The sequence below is a fragment of the Arachis hypogaea genome, chromosome 18 (genome assembly GCF_003086295.3).
Source record: "Arachis hypogaea cultivar Tifrunner chromosome 18, arahy.Tifrunner.gnm2.J5K5, whole genome shotgun sequence".
NCBI classification, from domain to species: Eukaryota; Viridiplantae; Streptophyta; class Magnoliopsida; order Fabales; family Fabaceae; genus Arachis; species Arachis hypogaea.
The window spans coordinates 62,959,007-62,977,403 of record NC_092053.1 but is presented as its reverse complement, the minus strand read 5'-3'; positions in this window follow the sequence as shown (position 1 = coordinate 62,977,403).

The following is an 18,397-nucleotide window of genomic DNA, read 5'->3' as shown; positions in this document are numbered from 1 at the left end:
CAGAAACTTTCAAACAAGAAGAAGCCATGGCAGCCGAAAACAACAACAATGCTAACAATGCAAGGAAGGTGCTTGGTGACTTTACTGCACCTACTCCCGACTTCTATGGGAGAAGCATCTCAATCCCTGCCATTGGAGCAAACAACTTTGAGCTTAAGCCTCAATTAATTTCTTTGATGCAATAGAATTGCAAGTTTCATGGACTTCCATTGGAAGATTCTCATCAGTTCTTAGCTGAATTCTTGCAAATCTGTGACACTGTCAAGACCAATGGGGTTGATCCCGAGGTCTACAAGCTTATGATCTTTCCCTTTGCTATAAGAGACAGAGCTAGAACATGGTTGGATTCATAACCTAAAGAAAGCCTGAACTCTTGGGAAAAGCTAGTCAATGCCTTCTTGGCAAAGTTCTTTCCACCTCAAAAATTGAGCAAGCTTAGAGTGGAAGTCCAAACCTTCAGATAGAAGGAAGGTGAATCCCTCTATGAAGCTTGGGAAAGATACAAGCAATTGATCAGAAGGTGTCCTTCTGACATGTTTTCAGAATGGAGCATCCTAGGTATCTTCTATAATGGTCTGTCTGAACTGTCCAAGATGTCATTGGACAGCTCTGCTGGAGGATCTCTTCTTCTGAAGAAGACGCTTGCAGAAGCTCAGGAGCTCATTGAAATGGTTGCAAATAACCAATTCATGTATACCTCTGAGAGGAATCCTGTAAATAATGGGACGCCTCAGAAGAAGGGAGTTCTTCAGATTGATACTCTGAATGCCATATTTGCTCAGAACAAAATATTAACTCAGCAAGTCAATATGATTTCTCAGAGTTTGTCTAGAATGCAAGCAGCAATAGTCAGTACCAAAGAAGCTTCATCTGAAGAAGAAGCTTATGATCCTGAGAACCCAGCAATGGAAGAGGTGAATTACATGGGAGAATCCTATGGAAATACATATAATCCTTCATGGAGAAATCATCCAAACCTCTCATGGAAGGATCAACAGAGGCCTCAACAAGGCTTCAACAACAATAATGGTGGAAGAAATAGGTTTAGCAATGGCAAACCTTTTCCATCATCTTCTCAGCAACAAACAGAGAATTCCATGTAGAACCACTCTGAATTAGCAACTGTAGTCTCTGATTTAATTAAAACCACTCAAAGTTTCATGACTGAAACAAGGTCCTCCATTAGAAATTTGGAGGCACAAGTGGGTCAGCTGAGTAAGAAAGTTACTGAACTCCCTCCTAGTACTCTTCCAAGCAATACAGAAGAGAATCCAAAAGGAGAGTGCAAGGCCATCAACATAACCCACACGGCCGAACCTGGAGAGGAGGAAGAGGCAGTGATCTCCACTGAGGAAGACCTCAATGGACGTCTACTGGCCTCCAAGGAGTTCTCTAATGAGGAACCATGGGAATCTGAGGCTCACACTGAGACCATAGAGATTCCATTGAATTTACTTTTTCCATTCATGAGCTCTGATGAGTATTCTTCCTCTGAAGATGATGAAGATGTTACTGAAGAACAAGTTGCTAAGTACCTTGGAGTAATCATGAAGCTAAATGCCAACCAATTTGGTAATGAGACTTGGGAGGATGAACCCCCCTTGCTCACCAAAGAACTGGATGACTTGACTAGGCAGAAATTACCTCTGAAGAGACAAGATCCTGGAAAGTTCTCAATACCTTGTACCATAGGCACCATGACCTTTGAGAAGGCTCTGTGTGACCTAGGGTCAAGCATAAACCTCATAACTCTCTCTGTAATGAAGAAGCTAGGGATCCTTGAGGTACAAGCTGTAAGAATCTCACTAGAGATGGCAGACAATTCAAGGAAATAGGCTTATGGACTTGTAGAGGATGTCTTGGTAAAGGTTGAAGACCACTACATCCCTGCTAATTTCATAATCCTAGATACTAGGAAGTGTATGGATGAATCCATCATCCTTGGTAGATGATGAGCGGATAATTTATACGCTTTTTGGCATTGTTTTTAGTATGTTTTTAGTAGAATCTAGTTACTTTTAGGGATGTTTTCATTAGTTTTTATGTTAAATTCACATTTCTGGACTTTACTATGAGTTTGTGTGTTTTTTTTTGTGATTTCAGGTATTTTCTGGCTGAAATTGAGGGACTTGAGCAAAAATCAGATTCAGAGGTTGAAGAAGGACTGCTGATGCTGTTGGATTCTGACCTCCCTACACTCAAAGTGGATTTTCTGGAGCTACAGAACTCAAAATGGCGCGCTTCTAATTGCGTTGGAAAGTAGACATCTAGGGCTTTCCAGAAATGTATAATAGTCCATACTTTGACCGAGTTTAGACGACGTAAAAGGGCGTTGAACGCCAGTTCTACGCTGCTGTCTGGAGTTAAACGCCAGAAACAAGTCACAAACCAGAGTTGAACGCCAGAAATACGTTATAACCTGGCGTTCAACTCCAGAAAGAGCCTCTGTACGTGGAACATTCAAGCTCAGCCCAAGCACACACCAAGTGGGCTCCGGAAGTGGATTTATGCATCAATTACTTACTTTTGTAAACCCTAGTGACTAGTTTAGTATAAATAGAACTTTTTATCATTGTATTCGCGGTCTTGGTTACTCCGGTTTCCCTCTGGGGCCGAGACCAATGAACTCCATTATCACTTATGTATTTTCAACGGTAGAGTTTCTACACTCCATAGATTAAGGTGTGGAGCTCTGCTGTTCCTCAAAGATTAATGCAAAGTACTACTGTTTTTCTATTCAATTCAACTTATTCCGCTTCTAAGATATTCATTCGCACTTCAACCTGAATGTGATGAACGTGACAATCATCATCATTCCCTATGAACGCGTGCCTGACAACCACTTCTGTTCTACTTTAGATTGAATGAGTATCTCTTAGATCTCTTAATCAGAATTTTCGTGGCGTAAGCTAGATTGATGGCGGCATTCATGAGAATCCGGAAAGTCTAAACCTTGTCTGTGGTATTCCGAGTAGGATTCTGGGATTGAATGACTGTGACGAGCTTCAAACTCGCGATTGCTGGGCGTAGTGACAGACGCAAAAGGAGGGTGAATCCTATTCCAGCATGATCGGGAACCTCAGATGATTAGCCGTGCTGTGACAGAGCATTTGGACCATTTTCACAAGAGGAGGGGAAGTAACTGATGAATGGATTTTTGACGGTTTAGAAATTCACTAATAAAATCTCGTTGTAAAGTATAGTTTCCAAACCAAGCAATAATCCTTTCATACAAAAAGTTGTTTGTCACGAGTACAAACCCCTAAAATTTATAAACCGAAGTATTGGACCTCGGGTCGTTCTCCCTAGGAATTACAATGAAGTGTCTTGTTATTGGTTATGAGTTATTTTGGGGTTTTGGATAAGAAGCATGAAAAGTAAATGGCAATGAAAATAAACTAACAACTATAAAAGGCTCTTGGCAAGATGTGAGAACTAGAAGTCCTATCCTAGTTATCCTTCTCAATTGTGATGAGAATTGTTCATTGCTACCACTTAGTTAACCCTTACTGATTAAAGGAAAGTCAAGTGGATGAATTGACTTGAGCCACAAGTCATAGCCAACTCCCAAGGAAAGACTAGCTTTAGTGCACTCCAAACCAATTAGCAATCTCTCCAATTATCAATCAACAAAGGAATTAGATAACTCAAGTATCACTAATTACTCTACCTAGGCCAAGAGGAACAAAATCTACACTAAAACTAAAAGAGGCATTTCAACAAACACATAGAGTGCAATAGAAGTAAACATTATTAATTGCAAGAATTAAAGGAATCTACAACTACAAAAACAAGAGATCAACAATAGAAAAGCAAAGAAGACACATTTATTATGAATTACCTCTTATTGAATTGGAAGAATGTAGAAAGAACAATACTAGATCTACAACAAAATATAAGAACAACATAAAGGAAATTACAACAAAAGAGTAGAAGAAGATTGAATGTAGCAACAAAGAATTGAGAGATAGAAGTAGAAGAACATGAATTAAAATCTAGATCTAAGATTATTGGACTAAACCTAATCCTAATTCTAGAGAGAAGTGAGAGCTTCTCTCTCTAGAAACTAACTTTCAAAACTAAAACTAAGCTAAAAGTGATTAGTTAGTTGGGAGTGATGATTCTCCTCCCTCTTCCCCTTAATCCATAATCCTTTTATTCTTTTCCCTTAGCAATTTGGCGCCAAAAATGGGTTCAGAACCCCTCTCAAATCGCCAGGCACGTGTTGCATTACTGAGGTCATGTGCCATCACTGGTGCGTGCGCGCATGGTACGTGTGCGCGCCCCTGGTCGATTCTGCAACGTGCGCGCGAGCGCCTTGTGCGCGTACGCGTGCACGGCTGACTTTGCTTCTTTGACTTTTTTGTGCTTCTCTCCACTTGCATGCTTTCTTCTTTGCTTCCTTTGATTCATGCCTAGCCTATTTCAACCTGAGGTTACTAGCAAACACATCAAGGCATCTTATGGAATCAAACAGAAACTAGAATTCATCAAAATAAGGCTTAAAAAGCATATTTTTACACTTAAGCACAATTATGGAAGAGATAACAAAACCATGCTAATTCTTAGGCTAAATGTGACAAAAGGTTATCAAAATACTCTAAATTCAATTCAAAACAAACCGTCAAATTGGGGTTTGTCAGTAACCATTGACAACGGTGATGCCCTTGCATAAAGCCAGCCATGGAAAGGAGTAGGACTGATTGGATGAAGACAGCAGGAAAGCAGAGGTTCAGAGGAACGAAAGCATCTCTATGCGCTTATCTGAAATTCTCACCAATGATTTACATAAGTGTTTCTATCCTTATTTTATGTTTACTTATTATTTAATTTCGAAAACTCCATAATCAATTATTATCCGCCTGACTGAGATTTACAAGGTGACTATAGCTTGCTTCATACCAACAATCTCCGTGGGATCGACCCTTACTCACGTAAGGTTTATTACTTGGACGACCCAGTGCACTTACTGGTTAGTTGTATCGAAGTTGTGACAAATTATGAATTGAGATTAGAGCACCAAGTTTTTGGAGCCATCACCAGAGATCATAATTTCGTGCACCAGCAGACCCTTCCTAGCCATAGCAAAAGCTGTGATTGATGTTGACAGAGGAGAATTGGTCCTTCAAGTGAATGAGGACTCCCTTGTATTTAAAGCTTAAGGATCTCCCTCTGTAACCATGGAGAAGAAGCATGAAAAGCTTCTCTCAATACAGAGTCAAACAAAACCCTCACATTCAAACTCTAAGTTTGGTGTTGGGAGGCCACAACCAAACTCTAAGTTTGGTGTTAAGAGGCTATCATCATGCTCTGAGTATCTGTGAGGCTCCATGAGAGCCCACTATCAAGCTACTGACATTAAAGAAGCCCTCATTGGGAGACAACCCAATTTTACTTATCTATGTTAAATTTCTATTTTCCATTGTTATTTTATGTTTTCTGTAGGTTGATGATCATGTGAAGTCACAAAAACAACTGAAAAAGCAAAAACAAATTGAAAAATAGAATGAAAAATAACACACCCTGGAGGAGAAGCCTACTGGCGTTTAAACGCCAGTAAGGGCAGTAGAATGGGCGTTAAACGCCCAGAATGGTGCCAGACTGGGCGTTTAACGCCAGAAAAGGGCAAGAAGCTGGCGTTAAACACCAGAAATGGGCAGCAACCTGGCGTTTAACGCCAGGATTGGCAGCAAAGGGCGTTTTGCAAGCCTAATTGGTGCATGGATGAGAAATCCTTGACACCTCAGGATTTGCGGATCCCACATGATCCCCACCAACCTCAACTCACTCTCTCTCTTCTTCACACCTTTTCATAATATTCTTCCCCAAATACCCTTCACCAATCACCTCAATACCTCTTCCCCAACAACCCCTCACCTATCAAATCCTACCTTCTTCTCCATAAACCCTTCACCAATCCACATCCATCCATCATAAACCCCACCTACCTCACCATTCAAATTCAAACCACTTTCCCTCCCAAACCTGCCCATACATGGCCGAATCTTACCCTCTCCCTACTCCTATATAAAACTATCTTCACCCCTTCATTTTCACACATCTTAAACACTACTTCTCCCACTTGGCCAAAACACTAACCCCCTCCATCTCCTCTATTTCTTCTTCCTCTACCCTCTTCCTTCTTCTTTTGCTCGAGGACGAGCAAACTTTCTAAGTTTAGTGTGGTAAAAGCATTGTTTTTTATTTTTCCATAACCATTTATGGCACCTAAGGCCGGAGAAACCTCTAGAAAGAGGAAAGCGAAGTCAAAAGCTTCCACCTCCGAGTCATGGAAGATGGAGAGATTCATCTCAAGGGTGCATCAAGACCACTTCTATGAAGTTGTGGCCAAGAAGAAGGTGATCCCCGAGGTCCCTTTCAAGCTCAAAAAGGGTGAATACCCGGAGATCCGACATGAGATTCGAAGAAGAGGTTGGGAAGTTCTCACCAACCCCATTCAACAAGTCAGAATCTTAATGGTTCAAGAGTTCTATGCCAATGCATGGATCACCAAGAACCATGATCAAAGTGTGAACCCGGACCCAAAGAATTGGCTTACAATGGTTCGGGGGAAATACTTAGATTTCAGTCCAAAAAATGTAAGGTTGGCATTCAACTTGCCTATGATGCAAGGAGATGCACGCCCCTACACTAGAAGGGTTAACTTTGATCAAAGGATGGACCAAGTCCTCATAGACATTTGTGAAGAGGGCGCTCAATGGAAGAAAGATTCAAGAGGGAAGCCGGTTCAACTAAGAAGGCATGACCTCAAGCCCGTGGCTAGGGAATGGTTGGAGTTCATCCAACGCTCAATCATTCCCACTAGCAACCGGTCTGAAGTTACTATAGACCGGGCTATCATGATCCATAGCATCATGATTGGAGAGGAAATAGAAGTTCATGAGGTTATATCCCTAGAACTCTACAAGGTGGTGGACAAGTCCTCTACTTTGTCAAGGTTAGCTTTTCCTCATCTCATTTGTCACCTTTGCAATTCAGCTGGAATTGACATAGAGGAAGACATCCTCATTGATGAGGACAAGCCCATCACTAAGAAAAGGATGGAGCAAACAAGAGATCCCACTCATGGACAAGAGCATGAGAAAATTCCTCATCATGAAATCCCTGAGATGCCTTAAAGGATGCATTTTCCTCTACAAAATTATTGGGAGCAAATTAACACCTCCCTAGGAGAATTAAGTTCCAATATGGGACAACTAAGGGTGGAACACTAAGAGCATTCTATCCTCCTTCATAAAATTAGAGAAGATCAAAGAATCATGAGAGATGAGCAACAAAGGCAAGGAAGAGACATTGAGGAGCTCAAGCACTCCATAAGATCTTCAAGAGGAAGAACTAGCCGCCATCACTATGGTGGACCCGTTCTTTAATTTTCTTGTTCTTTATTTTCTGTTTTTCAAATTTTTATGCTTTATGTTTATCTATGTTTGTGTCTTTATTACATGATCACTAGTGTCTTAGTGTCTATATCTTAAAGTTATGAATGCCCTATGAATCCATCACCTTTCTTAAAAGAAAAATGTTTTAAGCACAAAAGAACAAGAAGTACATGATTTCGAATTCATCCTTGAAACTAGTTTAATTATTTTGATGTGGTGACAATACTTTTTGTTTTCTGAATGAATGCTTGAACAGTGCATATTTTTGAATTTGTTGTTTATGAATGTTAAAATTGTTGGCTCTTGAAAGAATAATGAAAAAAGAGAAATGTTATTGATAATCTGAAAAATCATAAAAATTGATTCTTGAAGCAAGAAAAAGTAGTGAAAAACTTGCAGAAAAAAATGGCGAAAAAATAAAAGAAAGAAAGAAAGAAAAAAGAAGGCAAGCAGAAAAAGCCAATAGCCCTTTAAACCAAAAGGCAAGGGTATAATAAAAAGGATCCAAGGCTTTGAGCATCAGCGGATAGGAGGGCCTAAAGGAATAAAATCCTGGCCTAAGCGGCCAAACCAAGTTGTCCCTAACCATGTGCTTGTGGCGTGAAGGTGTCAAGTAAAAACTTGAGACTGAGCGGTTAAAGTCGTGGTCCAAAGCAAAAAGAGTGTGCTTAAGAGCTCTGGACACCTCTAATTGGGGACTCTAGCAAAGCTGAGTCACAATCTGAAAAGGTTCACCCAGTTATGTGTCTGTGGCATTTATGTATCCGGTGGTAATACTGGAAAACAAAATGCTTAGGGTCACGGCCAAGACTCAATCTTCTTTGGGGTTGACGGATGGATTTTGATTCCTCTTCTAAATATATTCTGTGCTCACAAACATGAGGGCTGATACCTACTATATCTGCCAAGCTCCATCCAATTGCTTTCTTGTTCTTTCTCAATACACCGAGCAGTTGCTCCTCTTATTGATAAGTGAGTTCCCTTGCAATGATAACTGGAAACTTCTAATTATCCTCAAGGTAAGCATACTTGAGGTGTGGAGGAAGGGGTTTCAATTCCAATTTTTGTTCATGGCTAGGCTCTGGATCATCCGGGGCTAGTGATAATGGCAAAGTGTCTTCATTATGTTCAGAGGGTGTCCCCACACTTGGACCTTGCTCCATGTGTTTCTCTTCTACTTCTTCTTGGTGAACTTCAGCTATAGTTTCATCAATGATGTCGCACTGGAAGATAGAATGATCTTCCGGAGGGTGCTTCATAGCCTCATTTAAACTGAAACTCACTATTCTGCCATCTATTTCAAAGGAGTAAGTTCCTGAGAATGCATCCAGCTTAAACTTCGAAGTTTTCAGGAATGGTCTTCCAAGCAGGATTGAAGATGGTCTTCCTGAGTCATTAGGGGGCATTTCCAGGATATAGATGTCAATAGGAAATGTGAGCCCCTTATTGCTCACTAGTACATCTTCAGCAATTCCAACTACTGTAATAATGCTTTTATCTGCTAACACAAAATGAGCTGCCGACCTTTTTAAGGGAGGGAGCATTAAAGTGTCATATATAGACAATGGCATTATACTAACACAGCTCCTAAGTCGCACATGCAATCAAAAAATATTATACCTCCAATGGTACAGTTTACCATACATGGACCTGGATCACTATATTTTTCAGGTATACCTCCCATTAAAGCAGATATAGAACTACCTAAAGGAAAAGTTTCTAATTCATTAATTTTATCCTTATGAATGCATAAATCTTTCAGAAACTTTGCATATTTAGGTACTTGATGAATAAAATAAAAAAGGGGAACAGTTAGCTCAACCTTTTTGAAAATTTCTACCATTTTGGGATCAAGTTCCATCTGCTTTTTGGACTTCCTTGCAAGGTGTGAAAATGGGATAGGAATGGCGCCACTTGCAGCCTCTGTATCCTTTGGTGCTCCATTCCTTGGCTGAGCTGCTTCTTCTTCAACCTTGTCTTGTTCTCCATCTTCCTCTTCAGCATCTTCCATTTCAGCATCTTCCACTTCAACTGAGTCTTCAATTTGGGTGTGTTCTATTGGTCTTGGCTCCTTGATGAGCGGATAATTTATACGCTTTTTGGCATTGTTTTTAGTATGTTTTTAGTATATTTTAGTTAGTTTTTATTATGTTTTTATTAGTTTTTAAATAAAAATCACATTTTTGGAATTTACTATGAGTTTGTATATTTTTCTATGATTTCAGGTATTTTCTGGCTGAAATTGAGGGACCTGAACAAAAATCTTATTCAGAGGCTGAAAAAGGATTGCAGATGCTGTTGGATTCTGACCTCCCTACACTCGAAGTGGATTTTCTGGAGCTACAGATGCCCAATTGGTGCGCTCTCAATTGCGTTGGAAAGTAGACATCTTGGGCTTTCCAGAAATATATAATAGTCCATACTTTGCCCGAGATTTGATGGCCTAAATCGGCGTTCCAAATCAGCATAAAAATTCTGGCGTCAAAACGCCAGAACTGGCATAAAAGCTGGAGTTAAACGCCCAAACTGGCACAAAAGCTGGCGTTTAACTCCAAGAAAAGCCTCTACACGTGAAAGCTTCAACTACAACCAAGGTGGAAACTACAACCAAGGATGGCAGGACAACTATAACAGAGGAGGCAGAGACAACAATGAAAACCAGAGGTGGAACAACAACAACAGATAGCAGAATCAGAACCAACCTTACAGAGCTCCTCACCTAAGACAGTCACAAGGACCCCAGCATAACCAATAACAAGTCCCACAAATCACTTATCCTACTTCCTCATCAAATGATGAAATGCTTCGTTCTCTTGCACAAGGACAACAGGACATGCAGACTACACTGAACTCTACTTTAAATGGTCTGAACACCACTTTACAAGCTCTCGCCGCCCGGATAAATTCATTACCTACTTCTACTAACCAACCTTTAAGCTCTAGTGGAATTCCTTCTCAACCCTTACCTAACCCCAAGGTTGGCATAAATGCCATCACTTTGAGGTCATGAACTACACTGCCAGAGAGGAATCAGAAGGAGCCAAGTGAAATAGAACACGCTCCAATTGAAGAATCATTAGAAGTGGAAGATGCTGAAATGAAATATGCTGAAGAGGAAGAGGAGGTACAAGACAAGGTTGAAGAAGAACTAGCTCAGTAAAGGAATGGAGCACCAAAGGATGCAGAGGCTGCAAGTGGCGCCATCCCTATCCCATTCCCACACCTTGCAAGGAAGTCCAGAAAGCAGATGGAACTTGATCCCAAAATGGTAGAAATTTTCAAAAAGGTTGAGGTAATTCTTCCCCGTTTTGATTTTATTCAGCAAGTACCTAAATATGCAAAGTTTCTGAAAGATTTATGCATACATAAAGATAAAATTAAAGATATAGAAACTATTCCTTTAGGTAGTTCTATATCTGCTTTAATGGGAGGTATACCTGAAAAATGTAGTGATCCAAGTCCATGTATGGTAAATTGTACCATTGGAGGTGTAATATTTTCTGATTACATGTGTGACTTAGGAGCGTGTGTTAGTATAATGCCATTGTCTATATATGATACCTTAAGGCTCCCTCCCTTAAAAAGGTCAGCAGCTCGTTTTGTGTTAGCAGATAAAACCATTATTACAGTAGTTGGAATTGCTGAAGATGTATTAGTGAGCATTAAGGGGCTCACAATTTCCATTGACTTCTATATCCTGGAAATGCCCCCTAATGACTCAGGAAGACCATCATCAATCTTGCTTGGAAGACCATTCCTGAAAACTTCAAAGTTCAAGCTGGATGCATTCTCAGGAACTTACTCCTTTGAAATAGATGGCAGAACAGTGAATTTCAGTTTAAATGAAGTTATGAAGCACCCTCCGAAAGATTATTCTATCTTCCAGTGCGACATCATTGATGAAACTGTAGCTGAAGTTCACCAAGAAGAAGTAGAAGAGAAACACATGGAGCAAGGTCCAAGTCTGGGGACACCCTCTTAACACAATGAGGACACTTTGCCATTATCACTAGCCCCGGATGATCCAAAGCCTAGCCAAGAGCATAAATTGGAATTGAAGCCCCTTCCTCCACACCTCAAGTATTCTTACCTTGAGGATAATCAGAAGTTCCCAGTTATCATTGCAAGGAAACTTACTTCTCAACAAGAGGAGCAACTGCTTAGTGTGCTGAGAAAACATAAGAAAGCAATTGGGTGGAGCTTGGCGGATATAGTAGGCATCAGCCCTCAAATTTGTGAGCACAGGATATTCTTAGAAGAGGAAGAAAAGCCTGTCCGTCAACCCTAAAGAAGATTGAATCCCACCATTTTAGAAGTTGTCAAGAAGGAAGTGACCAAGCTACTTGAAGCAGATATTATCTACCCTATCTCAGACAGTGAATGGGTCAGTCCAGTACAAGTGGTGCCCAAAAAGTCTGGAGTCACAACAGTCAAAAATGAGTATGGAGAGCTCCTGACAACTAGAGTGCAGAATTCATGGAGGGTTTGCATTGACTATAGGCATCTCAACCATGCTACTCGCAAGGATCACTACCCCTTGCCATTCATTGATCAGATGCTTGATCGCCTGTCAGGTAAATCCCATTACTGTTTTTTAGATGGTTATAGAGGCTATTTTCAAATTCATATAGCTCTTGAAGATCAGGAGAAGACTACTTTTACATGTCCCTTTGGAACGTATGCATATAAGAGGATCCCTTTTGGCTTATGTAATACACTGGCTACTTTCCAAAGATGCATGATGAGTATCTTCTCAAATGTTATTGAGAACTATATGGAAGTTTTTATGGATGATTTTAGCGTTTATGGTGATTCCTTTAGCCTTTGCTTTGATAGTTTATCTAGAGTATTAGACAGGTGTGTAGTTCAAACCTTGTATTGAATTTTGAAAAATGTTACTTTATGATAAAATAAGGGATTGTTCTAGGACATGTTGTTTCTAATGCTGGTATTTCTGTAGATCCAGCAAAGGTGGATGTCATTTCTAGTTTACCTTACCCCTCCTCCGTGAGGGAAGTCCGTTCGTTCCTTGGCCATGCAGGTTTCTACAGGAGATTCATTAAGGACTTCAGTAAGGTAGCATTACCTTTATCCAGACTGTTGCAGAAAGATATTGAGTTCAAGTTCAGTGAGGATTGCATGCAAGCATTTGATAAGCTAAAGATCGCCCTGACTCAAGCTCCAATTGTGAGAGGATCAGACTGGAGCCAGCCATTTGAGATTATGTGTGATGCCTCCAACCATGCAGTAGGAGCGGCGCTGGCTCAGTGCGAAGGTAAGGATCCTTTCGTAATTGCTTATGCATCTAAGACCTTAGATGCTGCTCAGTCTAATTATACTACTACTGAAAAAGAGCTTCTTGCTATTGTTTTTGCTCTGGATAAATTTCAAGCGTATTTACTTGGTACTAAGGTAGTAGTGTACTCAGACCATGCAGCTCTAAAATATTTATTAGCTAAAAAGGAGTCCAAACGAAGGCTAAAACGTTGGATACTGCTACTGCAAGAATTTGATTTAGAAATTAACGATAGGAGTGGTAACCAGAATTTAGTGGCAGACCACTTGAGTCGCCTTGAGCACATTAAGGATGACTCCACTCCTATTAATGATACTTTTCCATTTGATAGTTTGCAAGTAGTATCCGAAGTAGTTCCTTGGTATGCACCTATAGCTAATTATCTAGTTAGCCACACTTTTCCTCCCAATTTTACTAAGCATCAAAGAGACAAGCTAAAAAGAGAGTCTAAATACTATATATGGGATGACCCATATTTGTGGAGGTGTGGTACTGACCAGGTAATTAGAAGATGTGTGCCGCAAACAGAATTCCAGTCCATTTTAAAGGCCTGCCACTCTTCTGAGAATGGAGGACATTTTGGCCCTCAAAGAATAGCTAGAAAAATCTTAGACTGTGGATTCTGGTGGCCTACTCTTTTTAAAGATGCTACTGAATTTTGTAAATCTTTTTTCCCATGCCAAAGGTTTGGTAATATATCCAAGAGGGATGAGATGCCTCAACAGATTATGCTTTTCTGTGAAATTTTTTATGTTTGGGACATTGGTGCACGAAATTGTGATCTCTAGCAACGGCGCCAAAAACTCAGTACGCACGTTCATAATCTCAAATTCTTTTTCACAACTCCGATACAACTAACCAGCAAGTGCACTAGGTCGTCCAAGTAATAAACCTTACGTGAGTAAAGGTCGATCCCACGGAGATTATCGGCTTGAAGCAAGCTATGGTCATCTTGTAAATCTCAGTCAGGCACATTCAAATAGTTATGGGATTTTGATAATTATGATATAAAATATAAAATAGGATAGAGATACTTATGCAATTTATTGGTGAGAATTTCAGATAAGCGTATGGAGATCTTTTGTTCCTTCTGAACCTCTTCTTTCCTACTGCTTTCATCCAATCATTCATACTCCTTTCCATGGCAAGCTGTATGTTGGGTATCACCGTTGTCAATGGCTACTTCCCGTCCTCTCAGTAAAAATGGTCCAAATGCGCTGTCACCGCACGGCTAATCATCTATCGGTTCTCGATCATGTTGGAATAGGATCCAATGATCCTTTTGCGTCTGTCACACGCCCAACACTCGCGAGTTTGAAGCTCGTCATAGTCATCCCATCCCAGATCCTACTCAGAATACCATAGACAAGGTTTAGACTTTCCGGATCTCAAGAATGGCCGCCAATAATTCTAGCCTATACCACAAAGACTCTGATCGTGAACCAGGAGGCTAAGAGATATGCATTCAAGCTTGTTTTCATGTAGAACGGAAGTGTTTGTCAGGCACGCGTTCATAAGTGAGAATGGTGATGAGTGTCACAAAATCATCACATTCATCATGTTCTTGTGTGCGAATGAATATCTTAAAATAAGAATAAGCTTGAGTTGAATAGAAAAACAATAGTATTTTGCATTAATTCATGAGGAACAGCAGAGCTCCACACCTTAATCTATGGTCTGTAGAAACTCTACCGTTGAAAATACATAAGTGATGAAGGTTCAGGCATGGCCAAATGGCCAGCCCCCTAAACGTGATCTCAGAACATAAAATTAGTCAAAGACTAACTAGAGATGTGAAATAAATCACTAAAAGTAGTTTTTATACTAAACTAGTAGCTAGGGTTACATAAGATAAGTAAATGATGCAGAAATCCACTTCCGGGCCCACTTGGTGTGTGCTTGGGCTGAGCATTGAGCTTTCATGTGTAGAGACTCTTTTTAGAGTTAAACACCAGGTTGTAGCTTATTTCTGGCGTTTAACTCTGATTTGCAACCTATTTCTGGCGTTTAACTCCAGAATAGGGCAGGGAGTTGGCGTTTGAATGCCAGTTTGCGTCATCAAAACTCATGCAAAGTATGGACTATTATATATTTCTGGAAAGCCCTGGATGTGTACTTTACAACGAAATTGAGAGCGCGTCAATTGGGTTTCTGTAGCACCAGAAAATCCACTTCGAGTGCAGGGAGGTCAGAATCCAACAGCATCTGCAGTCCTTCTTCAGCCTCTGAATCAGATTTTTGCTCAAGTCCCTCAATTTCAGCCAGAAATTACCTGAAATCACAGAAAAACATACAAACTCATAGTAAAGTCCAGAAATGTGATTTTTATTTAAAAAATAATAAAAATATACTAAAAACTAACTAAATCATACTAAAAACTATGTAAAAACAATGCCAAAAAGCGTATAAATTATCCGCTCATCACAACACCAAACTTAAATTGTTGCTTGTCCCCAAGAAACTAAAAATCAAATGGGATAAAAAGAAGAGAATATACTATAAATTCCAAAATATCAATGAAACTTAGCTCCAATTAGATGAGCGAGACTAGTAGGTTTTTGCCTCTGAACAGTTTTGGCATCTCACTTTATCCCTTGAAGTTCAGAATGATTGGCATCTATAAGAACTCAGAATTCAGATAGTGTTATTGATTCTCCTAGTTCAGTATGTTGATTCTTGAACACAGCTACTTTATGAGTCTTGGCCGTGGCCCTAAGCACTTTGTTTTCCAGTATTTCCACCAGATACATAAATGCCATAGACACATAACTGGGTGAACCTTTTCAGATTGTGACTCAGCTTTGCTAAAGTCCCAATTAGAGGTGTCCAGAGTTGTTAAACACACTCTTTTTTTGCTTTGGACCTCGACTTTAACCGCTCAATCTCAAGCTTTTCACTTGACACCTTCACGCCACAAGCACATGGTTAGGGACAGCTTGGTTTAGCCGCTTAGGCCAGGATTTTATTCCTTTGGGCCCTCCTATCCACTGATGCTCAAAGCCTTGGATCCTTTTTACCCTTGCCTTTTGGTTTAAAAGGTTATTGGCTTTTTCTACTTGCTTTTTCTTTTTCTTTCTTTCTTTTTTTTTGCCATTTTCTTTTTTTCTTTTCTTTTTTTTTCTGCAAAGCTGTTGTATTCACTGCTTTTTCTTGCTTCAAGAATCAGTTTTATGATTTTTCAGATTATCAATAACATTTTTCCTTTTTCCTTACTCTTTCAAGAGCCAACACTTTTAACATTCATAAACAACAAATTCAAAAGACATATGCACTGTTCAAGCATTCGTTCAGAAAATAAAAAGTATTACCACCACATCAAAATAATTGAACTAATTTCAAGGATGTATTCAAAATTCATGTACTTCTTGTTCTTTTGTAATTAAAACATTTTTCATTTAAGAAAGGTGATGGATTCATAGGACATTCATAGCTTTAAGACATAGACACTTAGACACTAGTGATCATGTAGTAAAGACACAAACATAAATAAAACATAAGGCTCAAAAACCGAAAAATAGAAAAATAAGAACAAGGAGATTAAGGAACAGGTCCACCTTAGTGAGGGTGGCGTCTTCTTCCTCTTGAAGAACCAATGGTGTTCTTGAGCTCCTCTATGTCTCTTCCTTGTCTTTGTTGCTCCTCCCTCATAGCTCTTTGATCTTCTCTAATCTCATGGAGAATGATGGAGTGCTCTTGGTGTTCCATCCTTAGTTGTCCCATGTTGGAACTTAATTCTCCTAGGGAGGTGTTGATTTACTCCCAATAGTTTTGTGGAGGAAAGTGCATCCCTTGAGGCATCTCAGGGATTTCATGGTGAGGAATTTCCTCATGCTCTTGTTGAGGTCTATGATCTCTTGTTTGCTATATCCTTTTCTTAGTGATGGGCTTGTCCTCATCAATGAGAATGTCTCCCTCTATGTCAATCCCAGCCAAATTACAGAGGTGGCAAATGAGGTGAGGAAAGGCTAACCTTGCCAAAGTGGATGACTTGTCAGCCACCTTGTAGAGTTCTTGAGGTATAATCTCATGAACTTCCACTTCCTCCCCAATCATGATACTATGGATCATAATGGCCCGGTCTATAGTAACTTCAGACCGGTTGCTAGTGGGAATGATTGAGCGTTGAATGAACTTCAACCATCCTCTAGCTACAGGCTTAAGGTCTGGTCTTTTCAATTGAACCGGCTTGCCTCTTGAGTTAACTTTCCATTGAGCTCCTTCCACACATATGTCCATGAGAACTTGGTCCAACCTTTGATCAAAGTTAACCCTTCTAGTGTAGGGTGATGAGCGGATAATTTATACGCTTTTTGGCATTGTTTTTAGGCCCAGTTTGGATAAACAACTTAATTAAGTTACTTTTGAAGAAATATCTTAAACAATAAATGTTTATATTAAAAGTAGCTTATAAATAAGTTATTTTGTGTTTGGTTTCTTAATTCTAAAAATACTTATTTTAAGAGAAAAGTGATAAAAAGCTTTTTATTATGAGAGAAGTCATTTTTTTTAACTTCTCCTTAAGCACCAAAATAGCTTTTTAGAAAGTTACAATTTTGTTTTGAAAATTGTACCAGACATTAATACTATACCTTTTCATAAGTTAAAAGTTAAAAAAGGTCACTTATGAACCTATCCAAACGAGCCCTTAGTATGTTTTTAGTAGGATCTAGTTACTTTTAGGGATGTTTTTGTTAGTTTTTATGTTAAATTCACATTTCTGGACTTTACTATGAGTTTGTGTATTTTTCTATGATTTCAGGTATTTTCTGGCTGAAATTGAGGGACTTGAGCAAAAATCAGATTCAGAGGTTGAAGAAGGACTGCTGATGCTGTTAGATTCTGACCTCCCTGTACTCAAAGTGGATTTTCTAGAGCTACAGAACTCCAAATGGTGCGCTCTCAATGGCGTTGGAAAGTAGACATCCAGGGCTTTCCAGAAATATATAATAGTCCATACTTTGCCCGAGTTTAGATGACGAAAAAGGGCGTTGAACGCCAGTTCTATGCTGCAGTCTGGAGTTAAACGCCAGAAACACGTCATGAACCAGAGTTGAACGCCAAAAACACGTTACAACTTGGCATTCAACTCCAAAAGAAGCCTCTGCACGTGAAAGCTTCATGCTCAGCCCAAGCACACAACAAGTGGGCCCCGGAAGTGAATTTCTGCATCAATTACTTACTTCTGTAAACCCTAGTAGCTAGTCTAGTATAAATAGGACTTTTTACTATTGTATTTACATCTTTGGATTATCTCTTGATCCTTTGATCACGTTTTGGGGGCTGGCCTCTCGGCCATGCCTGGACCTTTCACTTATGTATTTTCAACGGTAGAGTTTCTACACACCATAGATTAAGGTGTGGAGCTCTGTTGTTCCTCAAGGATTAATGCAAAGTACTACTGTTTTTCTATTCAATTCAACTTATTTCGCTTCTAAGATATTCATTCGCACTTCAATATGATGGATGTGATGGTCATGACAGTCATCATCATTCTCAACTTATGAACGCGTGCCTGACAACCACTTCCGTTCTACCTTAGATTGAATGGATATCTCTTGGATATCTAATACAGGGTACCGAGTCCGAGTTATTAGTGTCTTCGTGGTATAAGTTAGAACCCATGGATGGCCATTCCTGAGATCCGGAAAGTCTAAACCTTGTCTGTGGTGTTCCGAGTAGGATCTGGGAAGGGATGGCTGTG